At 43.9% G+C, this 24,912-nt stretch overlaps 1 pseudogene; it reads right to left on the bottom strand.

Annotated features, from left to right (window-relative positions):
• Nucleotides 1-1,537: 1,537 nt before the first annotated feature.
• Nucleotides 1,538-2,871, bottom strand: LOC149859692 (uncharacterized; annotated as a pseudogene).
• Nucleotides 2,872-24,912: the final 22,041 nt, after the last annotated feature.

The following is a 24,912-nucleotide window of genomic DNA, read 5'->3' on the forward strand; positions in this document are numbered from 1 at the left end:
GCTACGCGCGCCATCCTGTGACCAAACAGAACCAGTACCACCCAAGTAAAAATAACCCTCCTTTTTCATGAAACCTGAGCAAACAAAGAAAGCACAAGTGCCAGCTCATTAATTATTTATAATTGGCGTATAGTAATTGGTCAGCTGTGTCAGATAAAACTTTGAAGGAACTTCCGCCCAAAGCAGAGAACAGAGAACTATGTATACACTCAAGAAGAACAGATAGTGCATGAATAGTTTTCTCCGCCTACGTTATCTTTTTGGTGTATCCCCGTTTATCTCTCTATCTCCGATGTTATCTTTCTTATCAAGAGCTCCCGGTAATATGCAGACTGCAATGACTTATATGAATCGCTCGGAAGCAACAGTCTTACCCACCCTGTAAATGCTGGGTAACATGATATCTGCATACTGTAACTGAATGAATAAATCAACCCCGCTGCCTGCACTCTTGCCATCAAAAGCATAAGTAAAATAAATCTTTTGTGAAACCATCATGCTGTGTTTAAATCATCCTGACTCCTGTTCACTGTTATCACTCACCTGCCCAGTCATAAATCCCCCTCCTCGCGCCAAGCCGGTCGTGCCGAACCAGGCTCGCACCTCAACCGGCGTTACAGGGCGCGACAAGTTCCACCACCTCACTAAATGGTCTTTTAAGTTTACTAAATTTGGCCTGTCTGAAGTCTAATGCTTTAGCCTCATTGGATATTTTTCCCACCTTTTGCTGGATAGGGAACTCTACCAAGTGATGGTCATTATCACCCAGGTTACTGTGCACTCACAGGTTCTCCATGAAATCATCCCCTGTTGCTAAGACTAGGTTTAGCAAGGCGCTACCTCGGTGGGACTGGACACCATCTGGGTTAGGTGGAGATCCTGCACACAGTGTAAGAACCTCCATGAGTAGCTTGTTTTGGACGTCCACTCCTCCCAGCAGATATCCAGGTAATTTAGATTCCCCATGACCAGTGCCTCCCATACCTGAATGGCATCTGAGAGCTGCCTGGAGAATTCCTCATGTAGCTCATCATCCTGATGAGAAGGTCTGTAGTAGACCCCCACTACCAAGACCTTTTCCCCTGCCCCCCCCCCCCGAACCTGACCCCAAATGCCTTGGAATTCCCCTCCTCTACCCCTGCCTTGATGATGGAAGATGTGTACTGCTCCTTAACATAAAGAGCTACACTCCCACCTTTTTTCCCCACTCTGTCATGCCTATACAACCTGTACTCCTCAATGCCTACTGCCCAGTCATGTGTAGAATCCCACCATGTTTCAGTTAAGCTGACTAGGTCATACTGTGTGATAGCAAGTAAGAGTGTGAGCTCTTCCTTGATTATTCCCCATACTCCTGGCATTTGTGTAAAGACATTTTAGCCCCCCAATGGGTGCTCTTGGTGCCCCTTTGCCTTGATGGTTTGTGTTCCCCTCAGTGCTTACCTGGTTAGATATGGTGCCTTGTTTGTGGCTTTGCAACCCTGGTTCTCATTGACCACCGGTTCCCCATCCCCCATCAAACCTAGTTTAAAGCTCTTCAGAGGAGATCAGCTAACCTGAAGGAGAAAAGATGCTTAACTCTAGGAGAGAGATGATCATCCCTTCCCAGGAAGCCTCTTCCCTGGAAGTGCTGGTCGTGGTTGTAGAATCCAAAGCCCTCCTGAAGACACCATCTCTGGAGCTGCTGGTTGACTACCCTGATGTCCTGGCACCTCCAGCTGCTGCCAACTGGAAGGATGGAGGAGAATACCACCTGTGCCCCCAACTTCCTAAGCCCAAGCTCATGGAAGTCTTTCATGATGCAGTCAGTACTACTCCCAGCCACATCATTAGTGCCCACATGGACAAGGACCATGGGGTAGTAGTTGGAGGGCTTGATGAAATCAGGAATCTTTTCAGTGATGTCACTGATCTTTGCTCCAGGCATGCAGGACACCTCTCACACAATAGGATCTGGTAAGAAGATTGGCCCTTCCATGCCTCTCAGGACTGAGTCACCCACTACAATAATGCAGTGTTTCTTCTTGTGCCTGGGCAATGGTCTCCCAGCTTGCCTAGCAGGAGTTGCAGGGACCACCTCCTCTGCATGCTTTGCTGCTGGAGAATGTTCCTCTGCTGCCTCCTCCAACAAGGCTGCCAGGGCCCTGTACCTGTTCCCCAGACACAATGGGGAAGCAGACACGAGCTCCTGCTGCCTGGGTCTGGAGGTGACAGTCTTCCACTCCTCTGCTGAAGATTCCTCTCATAGGATTTCATCCATAGGAATCTGGAGCTGTAAGTAATGGAAATACCCACCAGTCACAGCCTCATCCTCCTTGATTCCCCTCAGACTACTCACTGCCTCCTGGAGTTTCCTCACCTGCTTCTCCAAGGCCTGAAGGTGGACACATGAGGGGGCTACCCCTTTCCCCTCCCACCTCTGATGGCAGGGTCCTCACCAGGCCACCCCTGCAGACAGGGAGGCACTGCTCAGTCTGGGTGGAGACCTCTGAGGAGCCACAGGTGGGTGGCACTATAGGGGCAGGGTCCCTAGCAGCAGTACCCCATGCCCTTACCGTAGCTGCAGAGCTATGATTTGTCATTGCTCTCCTGCTGGGTGCTCCTTCTTGTCTACTTCTTCTGTGCACCTGCCTTGTGTGAACACCTGCAACAACACAGGTACACCCTTACAGAGCATGCCTGTTTGCACACTCTGTTCATGCACGCAACTCCCTGCTGGCTCACTTAAGAGGGCTGCAGAGGGCTCCGTCTCCAGATCCTCTGCAGCTGTGCCAGCCCTCCACCCCACTTACCTGAAGGACCTTCTGGTGCCTCTGGCTCCATCTCTGCTGTTGGTGAGAGTCCAGGTGGCACATGTGTGCTGAGGGACATGTGCGCCCACTCTGTTCTCAAGCCCCAATTGCCTGGGACTTGACCAAACCACAGCTTCTAAGTGGTAGTGTTATAATACCTTGTGTGTATTGTGCTGTGAACAATAAAGTGGGGTGTGCAGCTCACTTGCTACCCATAAAAAAAGCCACAGAAATATGAAAAGATGTGGATGTAAGCAAAATTCTACTTTAATAATACTCTTACAGTATATTGTTTTGATGGAAATTATTTTGTTTGAGTGAAGGTTCTACAAGTCATATAATAAACTTGTGATTGACAAAGACAATATTAGGACTTTTGCAGACATGTGTAAGCAGTGTTATGACAAATATGTCACTGTGCATAGAAATTAAGGAAGCATATATCAAAGGCAAAAAAATGTACCTATAGGAGGGCTGATCAGGTGACTCACAGATGGATTTATGCAGATACTTTTTTTTTTTTCCTTTTTTGAAGCAGAATAGTAGAAGTTGGCTGGCAAAGAACATTCCCAAAACAGGTGGTGTCACGCAAGACATCTCTACTTCTACATGCAGCATCCAGTACCATAGTGTTTGGGACAATTAATATAATAGGCACTAATTTTATTGAGAAATGGTGATTCTTCCATACGTAATGTGTCTTTCTGTTTTGTTTTTTCTTTTTTCCTAACAATGAGAAATCCCTCCCTGTCTCAGTTACAGCTCTTTTGGCAATAATCTGCTACAATTTAAGTATTTTCAATATTACTCAGTACAGCACTGGCTGGAAACATTTTATAGCCATCTGCTGAAGGCTATCCTATGTCCTCCACCCATACAGAGCTCTCTTGCTTAGTTTTGTTACATAGTTTGGGATAAAGTAAATGAGATGCAACCTTTTGCCAAAATTTCATCTGAACCCATACCTGTACGCTTGAAACATGAAAAACCAATTAAATATATCTGTATTGTTTCATTTCATGTGTAACTATGTACTTTCTAGTTCTGGCTGGAGCAAGAGGTGAATATTGTATCTTTTCCAGCACAGTCTAAACAGTGAGATCTTGGAAGTGGCATATGAGCCTGATTTCAGACCAAAGAAGTTCAATTAAGTGTCTGAATTGAAAGAAGTCTCTATACATTTTCAAGTTAATCCACATTTCACTTGTACTTGAATCATCTATTCTTTTAAACTGAAGTCTTATTTCATAAGGCAGGTGAAAAAATCAACTCCTAAAATGGATACAGAATATGATATCAAAAGGCAAACTGACAACTGCTTTAACTTGGGTCTTAATTGAAGCCAGAGAGACTTGTTTCTAGATTCTAAAAAACTTGATCTTTAGAATAAAAAAAATATGATGTAATTAAGGGACCTGAAAGTGTTTGATGTATAACTGAAGTCATAACATTTATGCTTGTATTTTGCTTACAGAAGCAGAAGTGAACTCACAAAATTGGGCTTAAGTTGGTCTTAAGCACACATAGATTTCTTGTTGGTCCTCTCCTTGAAGGTGACTGTCAGCTCAAATTATGAGTTTTAAGATTAATTAAGCTCTTTGTTGTTGATGTCACCAGACAAGTTTAATAGTAATATTTGCTTTGTAAAATGTTCTCTTAGTATTTTTCTTACTATTTCTATTGCTGGACATTCTGATTTTCTTGATATTTTTGTTATACTTCCTGATACACACTCAGCAAATGATTTTGTTGATCTTAATCTCTATGTTCTCTCAAAATAAAGCATAAAAGGGCTTTGTGACTACCTAGGCTCCTTTACCTTCCATTCTTGAAGATATATAAGTAGGGACCTACCAAATTCATGGCAGAAGTGGGGTGTGGTGTGGCTCCTTTAATCTTGCAGGCTCCCCTGCACATGACCCGCCCCCCCACACTGATTGGTGGAGGGGCCCCACTTGTAGTTTTCTCCTGATCAGCAGGGAGGCAAAAATTGTGGTTTTAGCTTTGGTGTGGTTTTTGCCTCCCACCACTGATTGGCTGAGGGGCCCCAGATGGTCCTGCTGTTAGCTGCTGACTGGCACAGAGGCAAAAACAGTACCCTGTTTAAAACTGTGGTCTAAGCTTCCCAGCTGATCAGGAAGGAGCATCGGGATCCTCAACTATTCAGCACCAAGGGGCTGTGCAAAGGGCAAGTTGTGCTGTGAACTCAGTAGGTCCCCATAGATAAGGATCAAAGCTGAAGGAATTCAGTGCAAGTCATTCCACTAGTTTCAGTGGATTTGGACCAGGTCCCTTATCCTTAAGGCACATAAGCCACTATGCTTGGAAAAAGAGAAAAGAAACAGAAATGTCAGACCACAGCTAAAGCAAATAGAGTTAGATAGGAGAATTTTGCACCTTGGTGTGAAATACAGTGTGATTTCAACAGTTGAATTAAGATACAAACATTATGAAATCAATGACTCAGTTGGCCTGTGTTACACCATGTACAAAATGAAATACATTTAGAAACAGACCCGTGACTTGGGTTGTTATTATTATTCATTACATTTATATCACACCCTCCTCCATATGGGCAACAGGAAACAGAATTAAAAAGATAATAATAAAATTTTGAGTTATCTATGACAGTATTAAATGAGAAATGTAAAAGGAGAAAAATGGCATTTTAGTTGCTGCTTTATTTCTTTCTTAGGATTATTTTCTGTAATGAAAGACTGTATTGAAAATAGTTTAGAAAAGTTGCACTTAAAAATAAGGCTGGTATTTAAATGCTAATATGGCTAATTATTATATTGCTAATGGTGGCAGAATGTGCAGTACTGGCCCATAAAAGAGAGTATCATAATCAGAATATCTGGATGCAACTGAACCCTTTGTTCTATAGTTTTAGTTTCACAGATTTTAAGGTCAGGTGGGAGTATAAGATTATGTAGTCTGACCTCCTGTATATCACAGGAGGTTGCACCAAGTCACTTCCCATAACTTCAGTTATTAAGAGACTAAGTTGATATCTGTCACAGGCAGAGATCAGGAGAGACCAGTCACCACCAATGCAATGGCAGAGAATTGACCAGATATGTGACTATACTCTGATCTAAACACAATGTTGAATTGGTTTAAGTAAAGCTGCAGTGTAGCTAAGCTTCCTGACTGACAGTGCACCTGACCTGCTGTGAAACCCTACACATCTACCTACTAAAAGCTCTGCAAATACTATATAACTACTGCTGCCATAAAATTCACTTCAGACTTTTAACTAATGGTGGCAGAGCTCAGACCAGTCAAACTGTAGATGATGTTAGGGACTATTGTTAGAGACTGTCTATCCCAACACCTCATTTCTGTACTACGTACAGATTGGAATTGAAGTGACTGCTCATGTATATTACAGACATGACTGATAGCATCGTTTATATTTAAGGTTATCTGATGATTTCCAAGGCAAATCCTGTTTTTCAAACTTTAAGCTTTCATCTTTAATCTTCCATATGGGGTGCTGCTTCAGGCAGAATTGACCTGAAAAGTTAAAACCCTTCTGAGGAAAAAATAGGGGAAATATTGTTTTCTCTGTGTATTAAAGTATGTTTACATGCAACCATTTTGCTCAGCAACCCTACGATCCCCATGTCTTGGAGCAGAACTTTGAATTTCATGTGAACATGTTTTTATCTGTTCCTGTTTGGAGGGGTGGGGGTCTTCTATTTGGTTAATATTACAAGTCTTTGGGAAACAATATAACTTTGGGATTTGATATTGGTTAGTTTGGCAGCTATATTTTTGGAACATTCCATCTATACTGGGCTCGCCAATCCAAGGACCACAGTATTTGCAAGGATTTCCCTGACATAGCCCAGGGTACTAAAGGTGTGTGAAATGGGCTGTATTTGATTCAGATATGAATTCATCCCAGATTGGGAACAGTGATTCAATTAGTTGATTCAGATCTCTGTCCCAATTCGATTCAGCTGAATCCAAATCTGAAGATTCAATGGTGATTCAGAGAATCAGCAATTTGGCCATAGGCACAGCTTTAGATGTTTTTTCTACATACCTGGAGGTACCAAGCGTGGCTCATGAATGCTGCGATGGTGGGGCCACTTCCGGTCCATTTCCAGGTCTGCTGCTGAGCACACAGGGGACGACCCCCACCCTACACACACACTCCCGTGGGATGCTCCATTTGCCCCAGCATCTCAGCATTCACAAGATGCCTGGTACCTTGAGGTACGTAGAAAAAACATTTAAGGCTATGTCTATGTCTGACTCCTCAAATCTTTCTGAATCTCTCCAAATTGATTTGAAGAGATTAAAGGGTCTCCTTATTTGATTTAGATTCAGAGATTCAGAAAATGGGGAGAAGGAAACTGTACTGTTTTCTTGATATATAAATCCCCTCCCTACCCCTTATCTTAATGGGTGTCAGCAATCTCAAACAGACAGACAACAAGATTCAGACTTACAGGAATAGCTCGGGACAAAAGAATTGTGGGAGAAATTAGTTAAACTTGAACTGAATGAGGAACCTGTGAAAGGGTGGGCAGACTACGACACTAAGCCATTTGGGGGCAAAGTACAAGACTGCAGTGGGAAGCAAATGGAAGGATTAAAAATGGTCATATTTCAGAGGGAAAATAAGAGGATATGTGGCCACTGGCCACTAGATATGCTTCCTTCAAAAGCATATTGTGGACATGAAGGGGGCAAACAGAAGTTACATTTGTCATGTGAAAGACCACCTGAAAGTATTCTACAGCCATGTTCTGACACATGCATGACTGCAGAGCACTTTAAAAGTGGCCAATCACACAATAAATTAAACCCTCATCAAATGAGGGATAAGATAAAGGTGCTCCACTTTGGAGCACCTTAGAGAACTTCTGTTCCCTAGAGTCAGCCTGTAGTTGCATCAGCCCAGGCCCACCCCCCTGCTAAGGTTCCAGCCATGTTGCTGACCCAGCTGAGTGTCAAAAACAGCATGTGATGACATTTTAATTTTTTTTTTTTTTTGCTTTTTTAAACATCTAGGGAATTATACAGACACATAGAAATTACATTATAAGAACTTTAGGGCTATAAAGTCAATCCCTCAAAAAATAGGCAGTATCAGTTGTCCTGTGGAAAAATAGTATGTGATCAGAAAATAAAGACTATAATATAAGATCATAACACATGCATGTAATGACTTCAAATTGAAGTGTTACCAGCATATCTTTACATTATTTTTACATTATTACTATTATTATGAGACTAGTGACTGTTTATTTCTATGGAAACATATTCCCATTTTATCCCACAATATATATAAATCTCAAAAGTGGCACAAAGAAAGCTCAACAAGCCTTTAGAGGTCTTTAACTCAGGCCACCTATTCTGCATTCAATTTTAGCAAATAAGCATTGCAATGTGATGATGTTTCCATAATAATGCATAGAAATTTTCAAAGTGTAATATCACCCCAGAAGAGTTCTGCATCCCAGGTTCTCATCCCTAGACTAGGTTCATAAATACACATACTGGGTTGTAATTATCTTAACATTGTAATTCAGTTCCACACTCCAATTTCTTTGGGTTTGTTCACTGTTAATAAAAAAATTCAACCAAACTCAAAATAGCAGTCAGTGTTGAAGAAAATTGTAATAATATTTTACTTTTTAATGTTTGCAAGGTGCTTTGAAGATAATATGCGACTGCGCATTTTTTATCAGTATAATGCCTTTTATCCTGAATGTTCTTAACAAGGCTTCTAACACATAGCACCACTGATTATGTAGCTACCTATTAGATGGAGAATGACACCCAATTGGTATAGAGCATGAGGCACACCAGAAGATGCAAGATAAAATCTTGACCAGGGTCTTACTCTTACAATAGTGGCTGAAGAAAAGGCATATCTTCCCAATACTCCCATTTTTATTTTATCCAAAAAATCTCTCTATTTAATCAAACTAATCTGTGTTACTATTTGTCCTTGCACTCCCAGTTATGGGGTCAGGATCTCATTGTATTAAGCCCTGTACAAAAACAAAACAAAAACATGGGTTCTTAACCCAAAGAGTTTACAGTCTTGGGCTAACAGCAAAAGGCAGTGAATGGATGTTGGGAAGTACAAAGGTACAATGAGGACTGTATAAGTGTGCAAGATAGGCAAATATCTTTGCCCAGGACAAGGCTAATTGCTGACAAGTTTTTGTAAGATTTATTGAAAAAGAGAGTTTAGGGAGAGAGGATTTGTCTATGGAGAACTCCTCATAAATAGAAGAGTACATAAGAGCTTGAAGTGATTGAAGAGCTTGGCATCATGGGACAATCGAACCTGTCCCCTAACAGTTTCTTATGATCTTCTCCCTTTGATGATGGATAAAAAAAAAATGATAGGCATGGTGGGGATGGACTTTAAGCAACTGAACTGGTTTGGTTGCAAAAGGAGTAGAGTCTGTTCTTGCAGGGGAAGCCAGTATTTCAAAATTATCCCTTAGTCTTTAGCCCATGCTCACCAGATCATTATATGGGGCTGACTTCTGGCATTTATTCTATTGATTCCACATGGAAGAGATGTGGGAGCCCCTGCACCATAGCCCCATGGGCAGTCTGCATCTGTAACAGATACAGTCCCCTGTAGCTGACTGTTGCCAGAGGAATGCCCAAAGGACCTCTATGCACCTAAAAAGTGTGGAGCCTGTTTACTCTGTAAAGCTAGCTACGTCTTCTGTGTGATATATAAAGAGGACAGAAAGTTGATTCAGCCAATTTCCTACCTCCAACTTGGTATTTAGGAAGTAATTTCTGATCTAAGGAGAATGCAAGGCTACAATCTTTTCCTTCTTATCCATGTTTTCTATACCTAAAGGATAGCTAAAATCTAGCTCAGAGTTACTAAGAAATCCACTAATTCCTATAGAAATCGGTGGCAGACCTCCACGTGATTTCTGTGAGAATAGCAACAAGCTCCAAGTTTTTGTCAGCTTTCAAGGCACTACAGTGTGGCTGTCTATACAGAATATTTTAAAAAAATAATAGTGAAATGCAGCTAGGGCCAAATATACATAGACAAAACTTTAATGCAAAACCAAATTGTATTTCCTTATTATTTTTAAAGAATGCCTGATTTCTTTGTCAGCAATGAAAGGTAATTAAATCAAGCAAACCTTAGGGGAATTTTCAAACAAATAACAAAAAGAGAAAGTTATAAGGATGCTGGTGACTAGGAAGAGAAATGAAGAAATAGAAAATAGGTATCGGCAAAGCAGAATTCTCATTCTCAAAGCATATTCCCTCTACTGTTACTAAAAAGAGTATGTAAAAGGGACTCTAGCATTTTTAAAATTAAATATAGAGGCAAAGATTCTTACTTAATAATGAAAAACACTTCTAGATTTTTTTTAAAACATCCAGCATTAAGTATTAGTTATGTGAAATGTTGTATCATAGACTTCATTCAGATTGCTCAATGGCAATGGACTGAAATTTCACTTCCTGTTTCTCATGCATCATCCTCAATAATATCAATTGTGTCTCACCTCCAAGTTTTTTGTTTGTTTTTATTTGTTTTTGTTGTTGTTTTGGGTAAAAGCATTATTTTGTATTGAAGGGGCTTTATTACTTTCTGCCCAATTCTTACCACTTGCATAATACAGTTGGATTAGGATTTCAAAAAAGAATCTTAAATGCTGTTGTTTATCATTTTGTCATGGAATATTTGAATGAAAATTAGTTCTAAGAATGTTATATTTTGGTCCGTGCAACCCATAACCAAATGTTAACTTACATTTGTACTGTTAACAATTTGGTTTCTAATCAGGAGTGTAAACTAATTGATGATATCCCTCTTGTATCAGTTGACACTTCTCTTTTATCTTTCAATCTCATATTCTTCTTCATGAATATAGTGGTGAAAGGACATAAAAAATGATGATCTATTCTAATTCATAAACACTGCTAATGCCACTCCCTTCAATATAGGTGGATAGACAGAAATCACCTAAGGATTAGATGCAGTCTTAATTTTCCCTGTCATTTTTTAATAACTGCAGCCTTATTCAGGATTGCTTAGGTGGTCAATATTAAAATATCTGTAGAGCAGGAGTGGCAACATCCTGCTTAGAGGAGGCAGGGCCAGCCCACAATCTTTTAGGAACTCCTGCAAAAAATAGCTTTGGGACCCCCTGCCCCAAAGAAGCTGGCAGCAGAGGGTGGGGGGCAAGTGGCTGGACACAGGGGACTCTTTAGCTGCAGAGTCCCCTGCGGCTGCAGGTTTCACAGTATAAAATGGGCCCACACTGGGTGGAGACTGCTTTAACAAAGCTTAGCTCAAGGCTTGGCAGGTGGCTCACTGGCAACTGCCCCAGGATCAGGACAGCTCCTGGTGAGTCCTTTTGCTGGGCAGGTAAGCCTCGCTGGACATGGGGCACGCTGGCATGTGTGTCCCCTGATGTCCATGGAGCCAGGAAAGCCCTGCTGGCTGCAGCTGCAGCTGTCTCCCAGCTCCGTGTACATCAGGACCTGGACCCCTCCCAATGTGCACAGGGCCAGAAGACAGCTGCTTCTGCATCCAGCAGAGCTCTCCTGGCTCAGTACACATTGGGAGCAGCTCACATGCTCCCTGCTAGCCCCTGGGCTGGCATCCCAGGGAAATCTGGAGCTTCCCCTGGCTGCTGCAGTGGGGGACAGAGCAGGGCGGGAGCAGCCCTGTGAGGCTGCTCCCACTGGGGACAGATTTGCTCCCAACAGGGTGCATATGTAGATACACTGCCAGAGAAGGCTTACTGCTCAGTATGGTACTATAGTGCACAGTAAGCCTCTATCTCATCAATAGCATGTGTAGATGCACCAACAAAGTAAGAAACAAACTAGGATAATTTGGCTTTGCCACAAATTCTTACAATGATTTTGCATAATTTTAAAAGATGGTTTCTTTCCAATAACCCTGCTACACTAGTTAACATGATGACAGAAAAAAAATTCAAAGCATTTAAAATGAAGATCCAAATATGAAATTGAAAGTGGCTCAGAGAAGGGACCACATGCTATCAGACTTCAGTGCGGTCACTTGAGAATTCATGGATTATATATTATTGTTTACGTATAGACTTATTTCTCCATAATCTGTACATATATGCCTATTGAGTACTTGAAAACTTTACCCAGTGTCTGCAAGCCTAAGTCTCTGCCCATGAGCCAAGAACAAAATACCCTGATACTACAAACCCAAGCTCAAAGCTATTCTCCCTCTTTTTAAGCAATAAAGCTTTATTAATTGTAACATTGTCAATCAATTTCCAATTTTAAAAATGTTAAAGCTGTACTACAAATCTGGGACATGTCAAACAACAAAAATTGTGAGCCTATGAATTAAACAGGTATAGTCTAATGCTAAATATCTAAATAGTATTTAGTAAGAGTATACATGAGAAAGTGTAATATTGTACTTGTCAAATGCCATGTGAGTCAGCATTTCATCTGTTTTTGCCACCTTCTTTCCTTGTCTTCAAGAGTAGATTACTTGGATCATTCTTACCTGAGTGTCTGTTTCTTCTTTGAACATTTTCTGTCTGATGGTTCAATGCAAAATAAACAATTTCTCTCTACTATCAATATGAATGAAAAATGAATGACATTTATACCTGGTGTTTCCTATCCATAGGGTTAAATGCACTAGCCACAGACTAATTTGAAAACGGGGCTGTGGGAGATGGTCCCCCTATACAAGGAAAATTTCTGAGTAACAAATTAGCTTCCACAAATGGGAAAGTTAGTGTTCTGGTATATTACTGCAAATATAATCTGAAACCTTATAATCTGAAAACTAAATGACGCTGTCTTCTAAAACCTTACTTGCCTTTTGTGCACAGTTTGCAATTGGCTGATCTCTTGATAACTATGACATCCTCTGTGCACGAGTGTGACTTGTGATTCTGTGTATTTGTCATAGATATGAGCATTACAGTCTGCCTTTATTAAAATGTACTGCTTGTTGCAAAAGAAAGCCTGTTGAAAAGATGGCTATAAATGCCCTGAAGCAAGTAGAAAGAAAGCAGGCTAAAGTCATCAGGGCAGCAAATTCTAATCAAGAAATAAATCCTTTAATACAGGTCAACAGAGCAGAATGGGATAGGCAGTAAAATACGAAGACGTTTAAAGAAATCTCACCTCTTACAATATTAGGGGCATTGATAACTATTATTTTTTATTTACTAGCTTAGATGGGCAAAGAACATAAGCGTGATTGGAGAAAGCGAGCATAGAAAGCTTCAGATAAAGAAATATTTCATAACAGTGTGTTTCTTATTCTAAATTATATAATTTGTTTGTTTTTAAAAATAATTCAGATGTATGGTACAAATGTTCTGGGACAAGTGCACTAGACAAGAGCAACAACTATTCCAAATACTTGGAAAGATTTCCTTATCGTTGTACAAAATTGTAAGTTTCTAGCAACATAAGTATTTCATAAAGACCTGTGGCTAGTGTTATCAAAATGTATAGGAATTTTAAACTGGAACGCACAACTTCTCAGGAAGGTGGTTTTATGTAAGTACATATACTCAATTTCACTCTTTCTATTGAAAAAATGAAAATATATTACAGTGATGCTTGAACATAATTCCTGATATAATTGAAGGTTTGTAATGGCAACATTGCAGTCCAAAGGACCAAATACTCCATTGACTGAAACTGCCATTTTATATTTATTATTTTAATGCCTTTAAACCATATAATCATAACTTGTAGTGACCTAGAAAACCCATCAAAGAAATAGGAAAAAATAAAGAATTTTACCCCTGGCCATCATGTGCAGTTAAATGTGCAATGAGATCTAATGCATGACCACACAATCATGCCTCCCACCATGACACACATGCAAGACAGCATATATGATTGTGGGATCCCACATTAGTTCCTATTGTACCTTATTGCCAATTGAGGGGCTCCTAGCTGGGAGGGGGGAGGGGTGCCCCATGCACTCCCAAGCCTGGGAGAGTATTGTAGCCATGATCCCCAAGGCTTGGGATTTCATGCAGCCCAGAGCAGCCATGCCCATTGACTTCCAGGATCCGACATTCACAGCTGTGGGACTCTAGTTCCCCATGCTCCCAGGACCCAGAATTAGTAGCTGCTGGAGCTAAGAGTCCCCAGTACTTGCAGGACTCACAGCCCCCAACTGGACAAGGGGATAGGGTTCCCAGCCATGTGAGAGATCCTTCTACATGCCCAAATTAAAACTCGATAGCACCGAGCTATAAAGTTAGTATTGCATATCTTGAAGATCTAACCTTATTGCTGTTTGGAGACTTTTACTGTGAATAGATATAATTTGTATCTGTAGCTGACCTCCAGGTAATTATGTAATTAACTAGTTAATTCTGCAATATCTGTAATGTGTAGAGGGGCCTTTGAGCAATAATTGTATATTTCAGCATTTCAAGGCTTAGTTAGATAGTATAAGCATTTTCATTTGGAGTGGATCATCAAATGGGAAAAAGAAAATCTATGCAGCTGCCTTGAAATCACTTTATACCATCTGAACATTCTATCCATCTTGTCGATATTTTTAAGTGTCATGTCCTTAGAGGAAATTATAGCTATTGTATTCATTGTAGTGAAACTGTACTGCAATGAAATACTGAAGCTAATCTGGAAGCTCATTATAAATGTATCTACCATGGGGATAAACCAAATCCTGTTAATCTGTTCTATTTTCAGCAATTCTATTTTCATGCCATAATATGTCTTGTGCCCAAATTGAGGTGCAAATCAGTCGTAGTGAATTTGTGGTTCATCAAAATAACTAAATTCCACCCTATTTCACAGACACCCATCCCCCCAACCAAAAAATAAAACATAAATCTTAAAAGGCTAAGACTATCCAGTTTAATTTGTGAGATTCCATTTTCTAATTGAATGTCTAAAATTAGATCAAACATTTTTCAAACAACAGTTGGCACTAGTTACTTTGTTCTGATGATATTCTTGAATATACTACCAGAGAGGATCTCTATGAAGGAAGCCAGCTAGAATTCAGTGTTACTAATTCTGATGAATATACTATTTTGGCTGGTTTTCTTCTCTGTTTTTTTTTTTTTTTTGTATTTTTAAATACAGTACAACCATCAGAAATTATATAATATGACAGTTGTATAATGGGTGTGTATCAAACATGAATTATGTACATCTCACAATTAGTAATAAAGGGAAAAAAGGGAATAGAAAAAGGGTGAAAAGGAAGAAAAAGAAAGAAGAAGAGAAGTGTCCACTGACTATTTTAATACCAAAATCTAAGAATTCCTTCTAAATTTCACTTAACTTTTTTCAAAGCTGTTAAAACTCCTAAACATAAGTTTTCCATAGATGACAAATATGCCGTGTTGTATCAGATTTCAACCTTTGGCAATGTCCTACCCTTCCAATGCAATAATACAATCCTCTATGTCACTCATAAGGCACACTGTAAGAGTGCAATCTGGAAAGAATTCAGTTTAAATGCCTCTGGGATATAAACAATAACATATACTTACTAAATATATCACTGCCCTGTTCAAATCTATGTTACCACTAGTTATAATGTTTTCCAAAAAAATTATATTAGGGCATGACCAAAACATGTGACTATGTGTTGCTTGCAATGTATCACATCTCCAAGATGCATCTACCAGCAGTATATTTATTTTTTCAACTTCAGAGGGAACCCAGTGCAAACAAAATATTATCTTTTGCTGAATAAGACAAAAGATCAACTGTTTGGATGGAGAGGAAAGGGATTAGGGGGCAGATCAAGGCCCCCAGTGAGGGAGGGAGTGGGGCAGGGGCAGGTTATGGGATGGAGATACAGGAGGCTCATCCAAGGGCATAGGGTGGGGGCCAGCTCCCTGCTGCTATGCACACAACAGGGGAGGCATGGGAGCATGTGCCCCCTTGGATTTGTGCGCGGGGTAGATGGGCTTCAGACTGGGGCTCTGCGCCATGCTGTCTTTACCCCAAAAGCCATGCAACTCCATGTCTCTCCTGCTGCTGGGTGGGCAGAGGACATGGTGTGGCTAGCACCTGACACCTGAAGCAAATGCAAGAGAGCTCAGAGCCCAAGCCCACCATGGGCAGCCCACCTCTGCCCCATGCACAAATCTGGGGATCACATGCCCCCCATGCTCCCTCTGGAGGTGCATGCAGTGGCAGGGAACCACCTCCCCTGTGCCCTTGAATGAGCTATGTATAGATCTATCCTGCTTTCTGGCCCAGCCCTGGGATCCCATTCACCCCTGCCTCAGCCTTACCCCCATTCACTCCCTCACTGTGGGAACATAGGGCCTCTGCAAGATATGCTAGGAAATCTGGTGGTCACACCAGACGACAAAGCTAACCTCTTTAACAATTTCTTTGCCTCCATCTTTTTGAGCAGGGACCAGGGTATCCCCCACACTGGGATCCCTAACAGACCCAGGGCAGGTGCAGCCAGGCCCAGGGATAGTGAGGACCTAGTTGGAGAACTTCTGGTGGGTCTAGACATGTCCAAGTCATCTGGTCCTGATGATATCCACCCCAGAGTGCTGAGGGAATTAGCAGAGGTCATTGTGGGACCTCTGGCACAGCTTTACGAGCACTCTTGGTGCTTTAGAGATGTGCTGGAGGACTGGAAAGGGTCCAATGTGGTCCCCATTTTCAAAAAAGGGAGGAAGGAGGACCCAGGAAACTATAGGCCTGTTAGTCTTACCTTGGTCCTAGGGAACCTCTTTGAGAAAATTATCCAAGAGCACATCTGCAAGGGACCGGCAGGTGCGATCATGCTTAGGGGCAACCAACATAGGTTCATTCAAGGCAGGTCCTGTCAGACCAACCTGGTGGCCTTCTACAACAAAGTCACAATATCTTTGGATGCAGGCATCATGGTGGATGTAGTCTTTCTGGACATTAGGAAGGCCTTCAACACTTTCTCTTGCCCCATTCTCATTAAGAAATTAGGTGACTGTGGTGTTGATGGGTCAGATGGGTCACAAATTGGCTGGAGGGCAGCACCCAGAGCGTGGTAGTGGATAGGTCATTTTCAACCTGGAGGGATGTGGGCAGTGGGGTCCCTCAGGGCTCAGTCATCTTCATCAGCAACTTGGACGAGGGGGTGAAAAGTACCTTGTTCAAATTCACAGATGACACTAAAATGTGGGGAGAAGTGGGCACGCAGGAGGAGAGGGACAGGCTGAAACTAGATCTAGACAGGGTACAGGGGTGCGGAGACAAGAAGAGGATGAGATTCAATACTGACAAGTGCAAGGTACTACACCTGGGGAGGAAGAACCAGCAACATACCTACAGGCTGGGGAACTCCCTTCTAGTCAGCACAGAGGCAGAAAAGGATCTTGTTGTCATTATTGATTCCAAAATGAACTTGGGCCACCAATGTGCGAACAGGGTCAGGAAGGCTAACCGTACCTTGTCATGCATCCACCGATGCATCACAAGCAGGTCCAAGGAGGTGATCCTCCCCCTCTATGCGGCACTGGTCAGGCCACAATTGGAATACTGCATCCAGTTCTGGGCGCCGCAATTCAGAAGGGATGTGGACAGCATCAAGAAAGTCCAGAGAGCCACTCGCATGATCATGGGCCAGCAAGGCAGGCCCTATGAGTGGAGGCTATGGGACCTGAATCTGTTCAGCCTCCACAAGAGAAGGCTGAGATGGGATCTGGTGGCCATCTACAAACTGGCCAGGGGGGACCAGCAGACTATGGGAGAGTCCCTGTTCCCCTGAGCACCACCAGGAGTAACATGGAATAACGGTCATAAGTTGACTGAGAGTAGATTCAGGCTAGATATCAGGCATCACTATTTCACAGTCAGGGTGGCTAGGATCTGGAATCAAATTCCAAGGGAAGTGGTGCTCGCATCTACCCTGGGGGTCTTCAAAAGGAAGCTGGATAATCACGTAGCTGGGGTCATTTGACCTCAGCATTCTTTCCTGCCCATGGCAGGGAGTCAGACTTGATGATCTGCTCAGGTCCCTTCTGACCCTACCTACTATGAAACCATCACCAATGAATACACTGCCCGTGGGTGCAGAAGGCTTTGGACTGTTTAGTAGGTAGCAAATGGTTTTTGATACTAGACCTCCGCAGTGGCTACCAGCAGATACCTCTGCAGGAAGAGAACAAAGAGAAGACTGCTTTTATTTGCGCCTTGGGATTCTATCAGTTTGAATAAATGCCCCAAGGGATATCCTGGACTCCAGCCACCATCCAGCATCTAATGGAGAAGGTGGTTGGGGATATGCACATGACCCAAGTACTGGTTTATTTAGATGATATTATTGCTTTTGGAAAGACCCAAGAGGGACACAAAGAACAACTGCTCTGGGTACTCTATTGGCTGGAGACTGCTGGGCTTAAGTTGACCATTAATAAATGTAAGTTCTGCCAGGCCTCTGTGAAGTACATAGGATATATTGTATCACAGGAAGAAGTCAGCACTAATCCAGAGAAAGTAAGTGCTGTGACCACCTGGCCTTGACCTAAGAACTTTAGGAAATTGAAAAGGTTCCTGGGAGTTGCAGGTTTCTATCCGTGATTCATTAAAGACTATGCTATAATAATGGACCTTTAAATGCCCCGACTTGTGGACACCAAGTGGGAAGGTTGCCCCACAAGAAGGGGCAAGACAATGGCTTAAATGAGCTCCCTGTGACATGAAGCATCACAGAGCCTTTTGGTCCTCGGTGGGACTCACGGTGTGAAGATGCCTTCCAGGAGGTGATCTAGCAGTTGACTTAGGCACCTGTGCTGGCATATGCTGACCCCAACCGCCCTTTTATTTTACACATGGATGCTAGCCTGTCAGGAGTGGGGGCTGTACTGAACCAAGAGCATGATGTACACTGGTGACCAGTGGCTTTTGCCAGCAGAGGATTGTCACCCAACAAAGTGTGCTACCAGGTACATAAGCTTGAATTTCTGGCCCTCAAGTGGGTCATCACTGAGAAATTCTGGGACTATATATATGGAACCACCTTCCAGGTGTGGACAGCCAATAATCCCCTTACTATGTGCTCACCAGCGCTAAGTTGGATGCAACCGGCCAACATTGGATAGCGGCACTAGCAGCATTGGACAACGACACCAGCCTACTACACCTTCAGCCTGCACTATTGAGTGGCATGCTCTGTCTCGACAACTCCCCAGCAACCCTGAGGGTGTTTGGAACCCCTAGACAGTGAAGACCATTTGTGACCTACAGCTACAATATCCTGTGGGGACAAGGGAAAGTACTGTTTGCATGGCTGAGGTGTTGGGGTTGCCCCCTGATCCCACAGGCCTGGGTTCAGTACACCAGACTGACTCCCTCCTCATTGCCCGAGGTCACAGCCACAGAACGCCAGATAGCACAAGAACAGGACCCAGATGTGCAAGATGTGCTGTGTGCCCGGAAATAAGGGTCATGGGGTGGGTGCTCCCTGAATAATGCTACCCCAGAAGCCCACCTCCTGTTGAGGGAGTGAGAAAGGCTTCGCTTGTTTGATAAAGTGCTACATTGGGAGATGCAGGACCCAGAAGGATGGAAATATTGGCAGCTGGTCCTCCCTCAGAAGTATAAGGCCCTTGCATTACGGACCTTGCATGATTACTTTGGACACATGGGGGTGAAGCGCATCCTGGCGCTATCCCGTGAGCAGTTCTTTTGGCCCAAAATAGCTGAAGACATAAGGACTAAATTGTGATCGGTGTATGCAGAGGAAGACCCTGCCCACTCAAACTGCCTGTCTATACACCATCCAGAGCCCATGGAGCTCATGTGCATGGATTTCCTAGCCATAGAAGGGGAGGGGCACTGAAAGGGGAACGTGCTGGTTGTGACAGACCACTTCACCTGATATGCCCAGGACTTCCCTATGTGAGATCAAACATCAAGAACAGTTGCCAAAGCACTGTGGGAAAAGTATTTCTGCATGTTTGGGCTGCCCGCAAGAATCCACTCCGATCAAGGGTGAGATTTTGAGAGCTGGTTGTTACGTAAAGTACTGACAGTGGCTGGCATAAAGAAATCAGGAACTACACCCTACCACCCCAAAGGGGATCCCCAAACTGCACACTTAATTTGCACTCTCTTGAACATGCTGGGTACCCACCAGCAGGAAGAGAAGGCCTCATGGAGCCAGCATATCGAATACCTGGTGCATGCTTACAACTCCACTAGGAACGATGCAATGGCAGTCAGTCCGTTTTTACTCATTTTTCAGAGGGAGCCCCAGTTACCCATAGATTTGTGCTTTGGTGTAGAATGAGTCTACCAACAACATGTGACTCATGGTCAATATGCACAACAGCTTTGGGACCGTCTGCATTGTGCATACCGACTGACAGCCAAAACTGCTGGAAGAAACCAGTAACACCATAAGCAGTTTTATGATGCTTGAGTTCATAAGCAAGGGTTACAAGGAGGTGACTAGGTGCTGCTGCAAAACTTGGGACTAACTAGGAGACACAAAATCGCTGATCGGTGGTGCGCTGAACCATATACAGTTGTGCAACAACTGGGAGACCTCCCAGTATGTGAGATCTCCCCTGTGTCTTGACCAGGTCAAAGTCATGTGGTCCACTGGAACTTCCTGCTGCCTATTGGTGAATTGATGGGACCCCCTCAGCCCAAGATAGAGGCACAAGAAGAGAGGCCTAGGTCTCCCCATAGAAGGAGGCTTCATGCCACCCAGCTGGCAGTTGTACCTGCAGCTACCTTTGGAGGAATCGGACTCTGACTGGTGGTACCCTACTGTCTTTTACCCGAGCTTAGAACCTGCCACTCCTCAGGGTGAAGGAGAGATGGGGACTGTTGCTTGTGAGGCCCCGCCTGGTGAGACCGAAGGAGAAAACATCACCACGCCTTTACCAGCCAGTGGAGCACACTCCTTGAGTGAGAGGGAACCTGAGTCACCAGGGGTCTCAGGGAGTCCTGCCCCAGACTGCTCCCCATGGCCAAGGTGGGAACTTTGGCCAGTCTGCCACTTCACCTACAATGCCCTGGGGGTACTGGGGGAGGTCCCCATGACTGCCCCTTGGGTCCAGTAGCTCCCCCAGGCTGAGGCCTGTGCTTCACTGGGGATGGTGAAGGGTTCCACAGGGGAGGATGTGATGGGCTAGCTGGTGGTGACTTAGGCCAGGGGTTTTGAAAGGGTAAAAGATGATTGGAGGACCACCAATTAGGCCCCAGAGACTCAACCTCCATGTCCCCTGATTGCCCCCTTGGGTCATCTGGAGGGGGATAAAAGGGGCAGCACAGCTGACTCAAGAGAGACCAGCAAGGGACCTCAAGGAAGGAGTTTCAAAGAGTTGGGCCAGTGGGGCTGAAGCAGTTGCCCAGAAGAGCCCAGAAGGAATGGGACCTGCAGGCAGCTGTTGAACTCTCAACAGCACAGCATGCGGCCAGCAGGAAATGCTCCCTGCTGGGCTCCAGGTTCCCTTATGAGAGGCTGCAGGCAGCAGGAGAGGCTACCTAGCTCCAGCAAGGATCTGAGCAGTGACCTGAGAGGTTCCCAGCTCTGCCTCCAGCCCCTCCAATAAGAGGCCAGGAAGTTCAGCGTGAGGCCAGGGCTCCTGGAAGGTCAAGACCCCTAGCAACTTGGAGTAGTACCAGTACTAGTGACTGTGTGGTAGAGTTTCTGCCTGCCACATGGGAGATCTGAGTCCAAGTCCCAGCTGAAGTGAGTGAAGTGACAGGGAGAAATTTTTGTTGCTGTGGAAAGGGGGTCATTGTGTTTTCCATCTTTCTCCCAACCCTCCCTCCAGATGCCTAAGCCCTATATTCCTTGTGATTTGATGTTTTGTATTTTGTGCCTTTTATATTTCAATCAGCCAGTATTGTTTGTTCTGTTGTTTGTGTTTTATATTTTGTTAACCCTGTCTTTTTTCAACTGGATGAATAAGTCTATGATTGTAAGTGTCTAACCTTTGTTGAATCCTGCCCCCTCGGGGCATTGTAGTGTCCTCTATACCTCCTGGTTTATACTGGTTATGTTCCCAGTACTGTTCTCTCATTAAAAGGTATAGGAGGTATGTGGTTAAGTCCCCATTAGTGATCTGGCTCTGCTCTATAGAGGGAGGAGGGTCCCTACACCTCCCACAGTGCTTGTGCACCTGCTCTGATCCCTTCAATTAGAGAGGGGGTACTTCTTGGAGTACTGCCCAGGTTACATAATCATTGCATTTAGTTTCAAAGCACTGTTCTGTTTTGTTTTGTCAAAACTGTTTCGCTGTTTCCCCCATAGACTATAATAGGGAATCATGAAAATACTTATAACTTGGTCATTTCTTGCCTGACTCAGATGGATCTTGCAGGGATGGTAGCCCCTTCTAAGGGCATGATGACTGCCAAGTTTCAAAGAGATAGGTGCATCGCTTTCTGGGAAATTGTACCTCAAGAAGCTGACAAGCAAAACTCAAGTCACTTGCTGGCAGTGGTAGCCTCCTGTCATCCCCCACAGAACTGGAGGCCTTCACCCCTGGGAGGGCTGTGTGGCTGTGCTGGACTCTTCCCATGGGTGCAGACACCCAGATCTGTGCTCGGGATGACAGGAGGCTGCTGCTACTTCTGCCTGGAACCAGTGCTGGGCACAGCCCACACGCAGTGCCAGGATGACTGGAACTGCTGCTGGTCCCAGGCAGCAGTGGCATTCTCCTGTCATCCCACATGCACATCTTGGGGCCAACACCCCCCAGGAGGAGTCCAAGAACACTGGGAGGGCAGCCTGAGCTCCGTGGGGCTGTCGGGACCAGTCAGAGCGCAGCCCTGGCTCTCCCTGCCTCCTGCCGCTGTGATGTATTCTGAGTGGCTCCGCCAGTCCCACAGTGGTGGGAAAGCCATTGCTGGAGCTGCTCAGAGCACAGCCCTGGCCAGTGGCTCCCCCTCACTTTCCACCACATCCCACCACCAGGCTCATCTCTGTGGGACTGGCGGAGCCACGTACAGCCTGGTGGCAGGAGGTAGGAGAACCAGGGCTCTCCTCTGCCTCCCACTGCCAGGTTGAGGTCCTTGGGGCTTGTGGATCCACTCAGTGTGCAGCCGTGGCTCTCTCTCACCCCCTGCCACCAGGCTGAGCTCTGTGCGGCTGGTGGAGCCAGTGAGATTGCAGCCCAGTGGTGGGAGGTGGAGAAGAGCCAGTGGCAGAGCCACTCGGAGTGTAGCCCTGGCTCCTAGCACAGCCTTAGCCAGTGGCTCTTCCCTGCCTCCCACCACCAGGCTAAGCTTTGTGGGGCTGCAGAGCCTCCAGCCACTGGGCTGTGCTCACCAGGGCTGCACTTCAAGTGGGTCTTCCAGCCCCATGGAGCTCACCCCAGTGGCAGGAGGTGGTGAAAGAGCCAGTGGTGGAGCCACTCGGGGGGCAGCCCTGATGAGCACAGCCTGGTGGCAGGAGGCAGGGGAGAACCAATAGCCAGGGCCGTGCTCAGAATGGCTCTGCCACTGGCTCTCCCCCAACTCCCACCACTGGACTGAGCTTTGTGGGGCTGGCAGCGCTGCTTGAAGTCAAGCCCTGGCTCTCCCCTACCTACTGCCACCAGGCTGCTTCAAAACTCAAAACATTTTGAGACTTTCAAAACATTTAAAGTGCCCTCCTTTCATTTTGAAGCTATTTCAAAGCCTTTTGGTTCATTTTGATTTTGCTGTTTTGAGCTTGAAACATGTCAAAACAGCTCCAAATGAAACAGTCATCAAAATTTCACACACTTCTACTGACTGGAAGCAATGGACCATTGAGGACCATCAGGACATGAAACATCATTCCAACACTACACTATAATAACTTGATAACACAATATTGTGGTGTTATATCATTTTTGAAGAAGAGATAATCTGTTTGACTGAGTTTTTGAGATCTGAAACACTGAGACTTGAGCAGCTCCTGTTGGAAAAGTGTGGCATATCAGGTTTGGTTTCTGACACTCAAGGCTCTTAATGTATGTTCACTCACATCTAAGGATGTTCCAGCAATGCCCACTTTAACTGTAGCTTGTAGAGAATATAGCCTACAATTATAAGCTTTCAAAATAAAATTAATTTTAAAAAATGCATCCATTGTAAAAAAAAAAAAAAAAGATAGGCATAGCTAACTGGGCCTTGTCTAGGACTTGGGCTATGTTAGTAAATCATAGAATCATAGAATAATAGAAAATTAGGGTTGGAATGGAACTCAGGAGTTCATCTAGTCTCACCCCCTGCTCAAAACCAGCCCCAACTAGAACATTCAGGAGTTTGTCAAGCTGGGTCTTTAAAACCTCCAAGAATGAAGATTCCACCACCCCTCTAGGTAACTTGTTCCAATGTTTCACCACCCTCCTAGTGAGAGTTTTTTTCCTAGTATTTGACCAAAACCTGATGTGAGGCTCTCTGGTCTGACCTCAGTCCCCAGAAAAATCATGGAGCAGGTCCTCAAAGAATCCATTTCCAAGTAGGAGGAGAAGATGGTGATTAGGAACAGTCAGTTTATCAAGGGAAAATCATGCCTCACAAACCTAATTACTTTCTATAATGAGATAAATGGCTCTGTGGATGCAGGGAAAGCAATGTGCATAATATACCTGGAGTTTAGGAGGGCTTTTGATACTGTCTCCCACAACATTCTTGCAAAAAGGCTGAGGAAGTATGGGTTGGATGAATCGACTGTAAGGTAGATAGAAAGCTCACTGGATTGTCAGGCTAAATGGGTATTAATCAATGGCTCGATGTCAAGTGGAGTGCCCCAGGGGTCAGTTCTGGGGCCTGTTCTGTTCTATCTCTTTATTAACAATCTAGAAGATAGGATGGATGCACCCTCATCAAGTTCACAGTCGACACCAAGCTGGGCTGTGTAGTAGAAGCCTGGTTTAACATGTTTTAAAGGTACAGTCAGCTAATCTGAATTAAACTGCTATCATGTGCTAGCTAATACCTTCTACTTCTTGCTGTGGGCCTTCATAAAACTTTTCAATAAGTGCTTTGTTGGTGTATTAATAGTTAACATGCCACAAATGCCAGAATTACAATTTTTTCCTTTTCTCTTGAATCTATAAGTCATACGTATATATGTAGACAAGGTTCTTTGGGTGAATCTGATATATTTTATTAGACCAACTTAAATTGCTGGAAAACAATTTTTAAACAAGCTTTTGGGTTC

The sequence above is a fragment of the Crocodylus siamensis genome, chromosome 7, assembly GCF_052110815.1.
Source record: "Crocodylus siamensis isolate JL-2025a chromosome 7, ASM5211081v1, whole genome shotgun sequence".
Taxonomy (NCBI): domain Eukaryota; kingdom Metazoa; phylum Chordata; order Crocodylia; family Crocodylidae; genus Crocodylus; species Crocodylus siamensis.